The sequence below is a fragment of the Amphiura filiformis genome, chromosome 3, assembly GCF_039555335.1.
Source record: "Amphiura filiformis chromosome 3, Afil_fr2py, whole genome shotgun sequence".
NCBI classification, from domain to species: domain Eukaryota; kingdom Metazoa; phylum Echinodermata; class Ophiuroidea; order Amphilepidida; family Amphiuridae; genus Amphiura; species Amphiura filiformis.
In genome coordinates, this window is record NC_092630.1 from 16991619 (window position 1) to 17000541 (window position 8923).

An 8923-nucleotide genomic window follows, 5' to 3' on the forward strand; every position below is an offset into this window, starting at 1 on the left:
TATTTTACAAAAAACATTTAAATGTCAGGTTATATTAAGGGTATATAAAATGTTCCAATAACAAAAAACATTTTTGAAAATTTGCTGCAAAACATTCTAACATATTGTTATTTAAGTGTTGACAAAATATTTTGCAAAAATGTTTGTCAAAAATATTTTCCAAATACATTTTGACAACATTTTAAAAATGTTGTTGCAGTGTTTTTGTTTTTTTCAATGACTTCAACGATTTGAACAAAAACGTGATATTAAAAAAAAAATTGTGTTTGCTGGGGTGGGGGGGGGGGGCGTATAGGGGCACGGGGCATATAGGGGCACTGTAAGAAAAGTAGTAATGCACACATGTAGGTTATGTTTGATGTTCCAGTTGATTTCACCATGTGCTTGGCATCAGCATTTACCAGCTTTATTATTAGATTTACAGACTTTACTTTAAACATGTTTCAATAACGAGAACTTGGAAATAAATCGGTTTCCTATATAGTCTTGCCTTATGTTCATTGTGACTGCGCTTAACATGTACTGTCATGTTCTTATTATTGGGATCAAATTGTGCTATATTTTGTTGAAGGTACATGCATTCACAAGGGTTACTGATGACTACATTTGTCAACCTAAATGTATCTCATGTAAAAATGTAATTATTTATGATATTTACTCCAGAAAAAACAAATTGGACCAAATTATGGTTTTTGTTCATATGTAGAAGTAGTACAGGAGGTCATAAAGTTTATCGATCCCTGAAATAAAGTCACACGATAAACAGATTACCTTTTTTTTTTTTTGTAAAATAAAATTTTGTCTAAAATTTAGCTTGATCTTCTGAAGATTATGTGTATAGGATCTCAGGCACCCCTCCTGATTAAAAGATAATGTTGATCATGTTACCATGGTTATTTGATTAAACCACTGGCACAATGTCCTTTAGTTGCACATAATAGTTTATAGTAAAAAGTATATTATATTTTTAATGGATGCTATTGTTTGAGATGTTGTTCAAAAACTATAAATTGGGCATATATGTTTACTGACCATGAAGAATTTCTTTCAACAATTATATTATTTTAATATTAGCAGCTTTAGATGATTGCAGCATTATTAAGTTATTAGTTTAGTAGCTTTTAGTCTAAGTGGTGGACAGAGTGCAAGACCATGACCATCATAAGTGCAATAGAAAGTAATAGCTGCCGTTTGCAATATTTCAATCAATGTGTACTTTTGATCAATAACCCATGAACCCCAACTACACGACCAGATTCCTATTGCGGTTGCCCCTAGAGGTACACTTCTGCATAGCTACTTCATTGGTATTCTAGAGTACCCATGTAGGTACCACATCGGACTCGTATGTACAGTACACACACTGGGTCTGGATTCTGATAGTAAACTGGATTGGTACTGCATTGGTACTCTAGATTGGCCACAAAGTAGCTAGGCAGCATCCCAGTGTACCTCTGGGGTCAGCAGCAATATGTATCTGGTAGTGTACATGTAAAGGTAATACCTTAATGCTCCGCATGCTAGTCAGGCATAAAAAGTTTTGAGATATTTTCTGAATTATTGAATTTACTTTTTTGAGTTATCTCAAGAACCACTGAACCAATACTAGGCTGATTCCAAATATGGAAATGTACAATTCTGAAATTTGTTGAATTTTTCAAAAATTTTTGAAACTGAGTTGTTATCATGAAAGTAATCTAGAACATAACAATTTACAATGAGGGGGCTGTGCTGCAAACAATAGGTGTTTTACATAAGGTAGCTATTACAATGCACTGCATCACTGATGGTCTCGCACTCTACCCACAAAATATATGCTCCATTTGCCATAGAAACACAAGTTCCCCTAGTGTAGAAAAAGTTCCAAATGCTTTAGAGCATATTTTAAGGACCAATATTTAATTTCTTTAATGTGTAAACATATATTATTTAGACATATAGTATGGCATCTGGTTTATATTTGACACTAAACATTAACCTTCTTTTTCTTTCATATAAAGTGTAAGCTTCAGTAGCTGACAAATTTCACACTGCAGTGTATGTACCTGCTGTGAAAAATATGGTCACTAAGTATATACACAACTGTGATGTGCGATAACACTTCCTTAGCACACTGCGCATATATTTCACTTTGCATTGGATTGTTTTTGCTCAAATTTAAGAGTAATTATTGTTTATTTAAAGAAAATGACTTAAAAAGAAAACACTTGAAAAGCAATATTCCTAATATTGAGGACCAATATTTTGTACTGTTTGTATTCCAGCATTCTTCTGATTTATCACAAATAACATGAGTCACTTGTAGCATCAGATTTTGTTCTGGGGCAGCTTTGGGGGAATAGAATTGGGCTTTTTCATTTAAAATCCACACTACCCCTGTGTGCGATTTTGGAAATATCTTCTGCGGGGGAGTTTGAATTTCAAATGGAATTAACACATTAGCAGCTACCTTTGAAACTCACTAGATTTATAAAATTTACTTCGAGGACCGTTAAATTTATTATATATTGTGAATTAAAAAAAAAATCAAAATTATTTGATATTAGAAGGACATTCCTTGTATTCAGAATACAAACAATTTGGTGTGTCTGATGGCTCTCAGGTCTCACAAAAATACTGTGCAAAGGTGAGTGACCGCACCCTTTTTTTGGAGGGGGGGGTGGCAAACCCAAGACAGGGAGATGCTACTGATAAGAATATAAGGGAAAGGCAGTTGCGCAATCCCTTTTTAGAGGTATTTTGCTAAACAAAGGCCAAGTATATTGTAGTCTGCAGCGTTGGGCTATTCAGATTGAAATCTATACACCCCAATGAAAAACATGGCCTTCATATCTCTCCCACACAGGGGTGTAGATTTCAAATGGAGTCACCCATTCAGGTAACCCCATTTGAAATTCACACTCCCTGTGGAATATTAAAGTCATGTCTTCCATAGGGTTGTATGGATTTTAAATGGAACAGCCCATTTTCCATTCACTGCTGTGATTAATGCAGTTAAACAGTAACATATTCAGTTTGATAATACATGTGTTGTTTATTATGTAGGTATCATATATCCTTTAGTTCACACAAATTCTGTAATCTCATTGGTCAAGCACCACTTAGGTATATATCCGTATTACACACATATTCAATATTAATATTTATGGCATGATTATCCACAGGCAGGTCATACTTCCCATATTACTGGCATACTCCTACACATGTAACATGTGTATGTGTGCGATAATCTGGGACTCTCATGGTTACACTTTTACCATAAAAAGCAAGGAAGACTATGAAATACTTTTTAGTCAAATTATGAAACTAAAATCCCTTACTCAATTTCTAGGGTCTAGAGTTTACTAACTAGTCAGAATTCATGTTCACTAAAAATCAAAAAATTGTTACTCTTGCATGTTTTCATACAGTGCAGGTAAATACCTTTGGTCTGGTGTCTTACACCATTCAGCCTTTGGGTCCATTTATGGAATATGACACCAGACTAGATATTTTCCTGCATTTTGTGAACAAGCAAGCAGCAACTTATATATCATGTTGTTTCTAAATTGGACAATGTACATATATAATAATGTGGGTTATGGCGACGAAAAAAAACCCCATCTTGTTCTATGGGTCAGCGTTTTTTTTCTGGAAGAGGTTAAATGACTCGAAAATGAGCCAAAGCTTGAAATAATCTGAAAACATTTTGCAAACCAGTGCAAAAACTGGTTTAGTCTGGCCCATAGAACAGGTTTTTTGGTCTTTTATCGTTGCCTTTTGGCACTGTGTATTAAATGTGGTTTTCTAGTACATGTATGGGTGTGATCTGCTGGCCCAGATCTCACCTTTTGTTGAAGCAATTCAGCGCAAACATGAGGCCCTGGGTTTGTTTCCCAGTTGGGATCACTTTTTCTATTTTCTCTTAAAATGTTTTAGAACAGTTTCGACCGTGAAACTGTCAAGACCTTCAGAAATTTACTTAATGTGTGGTTATGAAATCAAATTAATATTTTTTTGCATTGGGAAATGAATTGGGCAAAGAAAATAAATAGTGTAACAGAAATAAGTTGCCAACATGGGTCTCATTTTTGGCCATTTGGTAGATCAATAAACCCCCTTTTCTACGCTAATTTTGGTATATGGATGGGTCATTTTTTCACAATTTTTCAGTTTTTTTTCTAAAAAATAGCCTAATTTTGCCTAAAAGTTGTAAAAACTTTATGGACTAATTGGGTTTGGACCAAATGGTAATTGGATGAAATAGTGTAGGGCTAAGACTAATCCCAATTTATTCTATGTGTGGTTGTCTAGATTTCTATTCTGTACATGTTTTCTAACATTGACACCATTGTTTGATTAATTCTGATGACATTTTATAGTTTCTAGTTTTTGGGAAAATTGACAACACATGTTAAAAATGTATTGTTATACTAATATTATGTAAGCAGCTATCTCAGTCAGATAGATAGGTAGAAAAAAAGTATATCTCAAAGCTGGTGTGCACATTTGTTTCATGGTGCACAATTGTCTCGGAAAAATTAACCAATTTATTAAAAAAATATGTTTGAAGCATTTTGTAGGAAGAATTGAGTGTTAAACACTTTGAATTAGTGAAAATATTTCATCTCATATTCATTTTGACTTAAATTTGGAGGAGGCTCATTATGCAGTGAATTTCAAAATATTCACAAGCTTTGAGGCATGCTATTTTGGGGGCCTAACAGGGGGGGCTAAGTAGTCATATGGGTGAGTTGTGAAACTTTATAGTACCAATATACTGGACTATTCCATTAGAAATCCATACACCCCATGGAAGACATGACTAATCTTTCACACAGTGTAGACTTCAAATGGAGTCACCCATTCAGGTACCTCAATTTGTAACACATACTCCCTGTTTTAAAGATTAAGGTCAAGTCTTTCACAGGGGGTGTATGGATATCAAATGGAATACTGCAATTGGATGAAGGTGTATTATTCTGGTACAATTTCATTATTAAAGTAAATGTTCCTATGCCACCTTTCATAGCTTTATAATGCAAGTGTATACAAGTTGCATGCAGAAATGTTTGATGTATAGAAAATTATGTTAACATGTACAACAGTTTACGATTGTGCAATTTAAAGGATTTGTAACAATTTTCAATGAAAACACTCACAAATAAAATGCTCAAGATATATTTCGATAACACTGATATAATATTGTAGTTTCAGTTGTTTTATTTGTTTTTTTTGATAGAAGCATTTAAAAAATGGGTCATATATTGGAAAACCCTTTGCCCTTGAACATGGATAAAGCAAACCATTCAATATAAAGTCTACACCTACAAGGCTTTATCCATTTTCAAGGGCCAAAAATAAATATGAAGTGTTTCCTTCATGTACTTTTGGCCCTTGCACATGGATGAAGCAACCTTTTCTATACAAAGTCTACACCTGCAAGGCTTTATCCATGTTCAAGGGCCAAAAGTACATACGAAGTTTTTTCCCGCCCAGTGACGATATATTATCTGTTCTTGCTCCAATGACACATCATTTATTACCTTTGACCTTTGGATGTATTGTATTATAGTAGAAATTTCATTTGAATGAATACACAGCTGACAACAGTGTGACTTATTGTCTACGTACACTGTGTAATGAACGCCCGCATGTGCGTAACACTGCATTGAATCCAACAATGCCAACTAACTTGTTAGTATTTACATGAAGTATTCAATGTTGTGTGTTGATGTTATATTTTGAAATATAATCATGATCGGATGGTCTACAGCTGTTGGCAGCTGTGTTCATTCAAATGAAATTTTATTATAGGTATACATGTATTTCACTATAACACATGACCCTCCGTTTGACATATCGTACCCAAGACCGTATGCACGAGGTGTCACTGGAACAGAAACAGATAAGTAGATATTGACTACAAATCTACAAATACATTATTTTCAAGTTGACATGATTATTAATTAAACAAATAGTAATCAGGCATATTACACTAAAAAATCACACAGGTTTTTTTTTAATCGTAATTTAATCGTAATTTAGTTTTTTGTCAGGATTTTAAAATTGTGTTTTGAAATTATCGTACAAATATTCAAGTCTGAATCACAAAATTTTACAATCCCACAAATATATTCTTGAATAGTAGGGATTAAAGCCATATTGTAACACTTGCTGAGGAGGACGCCCTCAACATTTCAAATTCTGTTTTTTTTACACAATTGTAATGTACTTTATTTAACTAAATCCCCTGCGAAAATCAAGACTTTATAGATGCTGTAGTTTTGTCAAAATCCAAGGTTTTGAATAAAGTGCAGGACCGTTGTTTAATTATTACTATGTAAATATTAGTCGAACACGTACACAATGTTCATAACATAGTCTGTACATGACGTGTAGGACAGCTATTCACACATCAAAGCGCCGTACCGTAGCACAACCGACGGAGTGAAACGCATTGGTGACATCGTTGCTAATAGTTTCTTCGCTGTACTGGCAATAAAATCTATCATTTTATGGAAAAGAAATACTAATCTAATTTTTATGGAAGTGTTACAACACAGGCTTTAAATGTTGCTATTCAAAACTGAATAAACCAAAACAAAAAAAAATGTTAACTGTTTAAAACTGTAAAATTTATCAAAAAGTTCATACACGTACTGCAATTACAAAAAATACTATACTTAAATACTTTATTGGGTGAGATACAAAAATTTCTGGAAAACTATCTGTTCAGTATAAAATGGAACATGATATCTCTAGAATGTGTAGCGGTTACACAAATAGGGCAAAGGTCATGTTGTCAACTTATGATAGAGAGTTGTTATACTGGAAGACAGAGATAAAAAAGACTAGTTTGCGTCTGACGTCATCTGTCAATCAAACTCGAGCACGATTTGTTTACAAATGTCGTGATGATATGAGTTGCTGAACGCGGTTGTAAAACCAGGCGCCTTATTGTTAATTTTGCACCTTCAAACATACAAACCGTCTCAAAAGGTAGGTCTTTATAGTAGGAAACTTTCTTTCGCGAAGGCACCATGTCAACAATGCCTAGAAAAGTTGCTTTTTGCCTTGTAAAAGTACGTTTTCGCCATGTTCTGCTATTCCTTTTCTCCGATCGGCACCAGATAGATCGACCTTCCTTTTACGCGCTATTAACCAATCAAGGATTGTAGGGAATTTGATTAACAGTGATGACAGACGCAAACTAGTCTTTTTATTTCTGTCTTCCAGTATAGAGATCATTTGGAGAAAGATGGACCATGACTTCGGACAGTGTGTATGAGATAACAAAAGTTCAATGGATGGGGTCATGTTTCACTTTATACTGGATAGACTATAGATTATTATTGATTTCATCTCACTTGTAATATATATATATTTCTTATGCATTTTGCCAATTTTTTCTGGATTTCTCAAAAAATAAAAAAATAGTGCTAAAAATTGCACCCAAAATTAAAATTGCATTACCTTCAGGAAACAAACTAGTTTTTGTTCTCCTATATGTTACACCTGGATTTTGTCCGTAAACCACACCAATCATAAATATACAAAATAATTTATATATAAATGCTCTCTTATTAAAGCCCCCCTCTAATAAATTCCTCCCCTGATTTTTTTCCAACTAAACTGTTCCATGCTGGAAATACCATACAGTACCCGTATTTTCGAGAATGCGATTACTGATTTCATATGCATTATTTATGATGCTCATTTTGCTCCATTTACATATTAATCGAGTTATTGAGCTAAAATCCACACTACCCCTGTGGAAGATTTTGGAAATATCATCCACAGGGCGAGTATGAGTTTTCAATAGAATCGACAATTGGGTAACTTCCATTTGAAATACTTACTCCAGCTGTGGAAGATATATGTAACGCTATAATACAGGGAGAGTATGGGTTTCAAAATGATTAACCCTAATGGTTGGAGGGATCACGCCCCATTAGGTGATAGTGTTCGTGCTCCTGGCTCCTGGCTAGCCCACCGGGACAATCTTTTATCATTTTTATTTTATGATGTGCTTTGTATGTGTATTTTTGATGTATTTTAGCCAGTTATGTAAAATAAATAAATAAAACCATTCGAAAAACATACTCCAAAATCTTCCACAGGGGTAGTGTGGATTTTAAATGGAATAGCCTAATTTTATCCATTTATTCACAAATTATTTAATAATTTTGTAGAAATTAAAGGGGTATTTTGTGATCCACAGCCTCATCTCTCTAGTATATAGCCTCTGCCACTACCAATAATACACAAGCAAATATACCGAGGTGTGCTACTATCATATCCACAAGCAATCTGAGGCACTGGGCAGCCGCGGCATAGTGCCTCTTCTCACCTCGGCACTGTGCGCCTCGGCTCACGCTAACAGAACAAAATTACAACACAGCGTCCTATGGAGCAGCAGTATAATACACATAATCATACGTATCTCGCAAACACAAAATCAGAATCAACTGAAATTTTGGGAATAAGCTTTTCATGAGTAACTACTGAAAAAAATTATAAAAAGAGAATGCTAGAATAAAAAAATACTTGATTAAAACATTAATGTAATTGTTACTTGTTCCATGAATTAGCCATTTCTTTGTGTTCTTCTCATTTGTGATTTTTTTCCCTTTAGTATATTTAACCACCTGTAAATATGCAAATTAGCCAGTTAAAATAAATAGCCCCTTAATATTCTAATTTAGTTAATAATGACACACATTTCTATAGAATCAAACAGCGGTGAAGTTTGAGTTGCATGATTTGAAGTACCAGGCCTTTAGACATTCTCTATTCATTGACATAGTGTATGTTAGAATAAGGCCATTGCAAGGTCAACTTGCTCACGCTTTCTTTGTTTATACGAACCACTGATCGAAATGACCACAACACAAATCCTATAGCACATCATAATTTGGAATGGGTGTATGTGCCTAGGCTT